Source organism: Chiloscyllium plagiosum, unplaced genomic scaffold (assembly GCF_004010195.1).
Source record: "Chiloscyllium plagiosum isolate BGI_BamShark_2017 unplaced genomic scaffold, ASM401019v2 scaf_59530, whole genome shotgun sequence".
Lineage (NCBI taxonomy): Eukaryota > Metazoa > Chordata > Chondrichthyes > Orectolobiformes > Hemiscylliidae > Chiloscyllium > Chiloscyllium plagiosum.
Window position 1 is genome coordinate 1 of NW_025181162.1, and position 2,444 is coordinate 2,444.

The 2,444-nt window shown below is 49.7% G+C and overlaps 1 non-coding gene across 1 annotated transcript; it reads left to right on the forward strand.

Annotated features, from left to right (window-relative positions):
* Window positions 1–749: 749 nt before the first annotated feature.
* trnap-ugg lies at window positions 750–839 on the forward strand. Its single transcript is given in 2 exon segments — window positions 750–785; window positions 804–839. It is a non-coding gene; the product is annotated as a tRNA-Pro (tRNA).
* The last annotated feature ends 1,605 nt before the right edge of the window (window positions 840–2,444 follow it).

The following is a 2,444-nucleotide window of genomic DNA, read 5'->3' on the forward strand; positions in this document are numbered from 1 at the left end:
ACGTAAATATTTCACATTGATGCACAGGCCCAATATGCACAGTTGAGATGACACACTCGTGGAGGTCTGCGGGGTCTTCTCCTGTTCTCTGTACCCTATGTTGAGGAGGGCAATGCTTGTCACTGGTCACTCCGGTGTCAGAGAAAAGTTTAGAAAGAAAACAGTTTAATTTTCTGCCTGTAGAGAGGGCCCGGTTCCTGGGGACGGGCAACCGGCAGCAGAGAGACAGAATGAGAAGCAGCTGTTCATAGAGTCATAGAGATGTACAGCATGGAAACAGACCCTTCGGTCCAACCCGTCCATGCCGACCAGATATCCCACCCCAATCTAGTCCCACCTGCCAGCACCCAGCCCATATACCTCCAAACCCTTCCTATTCATATATCCATCCAAACGCCTCTTAAATGTTGCAATTGTATCAGCCTCCGCCACTTTCTCTGGCAGCTCATTCCATACACGCACCACCCTCTGCGTGAAAATGTTGCCCCTTAGGTCTATCTTATATGTTTCCCCTCTCACCATAAATCTATGCCCTCTCGTTCTTGACTCCCCGACCCCAGGGAAAGGACTTTGCCTATTTATCCTATCCATGCCCCTCATAATTTTGTAAACTTCCATAAAGTCACCCTTCAGCCTCCGACGTTCCAGAGAAAACAGCCCCTGCCTGTTCAATGTCAACTACACTTCACTCTGAGCAAGACTCAGCAGGTTCAAGAGGTAGAGCGGGGGCGCCGGGGCTCTGTCTTTGTGGCTCGTTGGTCTAGGGGTATGATTCTCGCTTTGGGTCTTCGACGACGCGGACGTGCGAGAGATCCCGGGTTCAAATCCCGGACGAGCCCGCGTTTCATGACTTGTGCAAACGTGCCTGTTCAATTTTCTCAAAAAGCACCTTCGTTAAACGAGTTTGGCCTCCCTGGCGTACCAATGGGACAGAAAGCAGCGAAGTGAAATGATTGGCGATACCGTTGAATAGGTTGACGTGAGTGGTGCGGTGTTTGAGGGCAGTCAGCGATGAGGGTCGATTGTAAATTTGGGACAGCTCTCTTCGGAGAACAGAAGTTTGAAATCTGGCCCCATTGAAGCTTGCGAAGTCTAGACAGAGAAAGTAATGTAGTCATAAATGCTCCCACGCCTGAAAGGATCGGCAACGATTCGGCAGAGTTTTAAAGTCATGAGGAAAAGAACCAAAAGTGACATTAGGAAGAACGCTTTCGTTCAATGAGTGGTTGGGGTCAGTAAATCCCTAACTGACACTGACAAAGAGGCAGATTCATTAGACGCAAACGGGAATCAGGTGGTCATGTTTAAAGTAACAATGTGCAGAATTACATGGAGAAGACAAGAGTATGTTACGAATAGAGACCCACGTTCACTTACAGTGTCGACCCAGCAGAGCGTCTATTCAGAGTGAAATCACAGTTCGACCAACAGAATGTGGGAAGTTAGAAAAAGTTTATATTTACAAAGCCTCCATACGTCTGCGCAACACCATATAAGACGACAGCAGTGGAGATCTTTGACATCAGTCTCGAACGGGCATGCCACACGCCAGACGAAAGGCTGAAGGGACCTGTGGAAATGGGCGGGCATAAGAGCAGAGTGGCGCAGCGGGAGCGTGCTGGGCCCATAACCCAGAGGTCGATGGATAGAAACCATCCTCTGCTATTGTTCAGTGTCTCCTTGAGCGACTTTTCTTTGAGATGGCTCTCTGTTCAGCATTGAGACTTCCTGCGTGTCTGAATGCCCCGTATCATACCGATACTGTCGCGAAACTCACACCGTTCAAGTAACGTGCTTTTGGAGGTCTGAGTGGTCTTCTCCTGTTCTTCGTCGGTTTCCTATGAACTGAATCTCAAACCCACTTCTCCTAGATGCCAATGAGCTGAGACGCATACCTTGTGATTTTGTGCCTTCCCTGCCGTAATTCGCCTCGCCGGTTGGGACGTGAAAGAGGATCAGCATGTCAGAAACTGTATCACCACTCAGACACAGTCCCTTAGTATTCGGACAGATATCACTGATTGTGAATAACCTCAGAGAGAGACACGTGGCAGAGAGTCGTCGTGGACACGATGGGCTGGACCGCCTCTGTCGGCAGGAGAACGATGGTACGTGTTTCTGCCGTCCCACTGCCTGTCTCTGGGACAGAGAGGCTGAGGGAGCGACAATGGTTCATTTAACCGTCCCTTCCGTGTTGGACTGCCTGCAGTCCCACAGCTCATTGCCTTGGGGCTGACTCTCAGTGAGTGAAGGTTTCACTCGGATTCTCTTCACCTGGGGCACTTAGGCTCAGATGTTAACTGCTGCACGGTCGCAGCGATGAAAGAGATGCCCACTTTGCGAGAGATTTTCTGTAAGATTGCTGCGTGAAGACGAATTCTGAACACCAAGCAGGCTGCACAACAATGTATTCATATGAATCTACTTGAGGGAAGAGTCCTCGG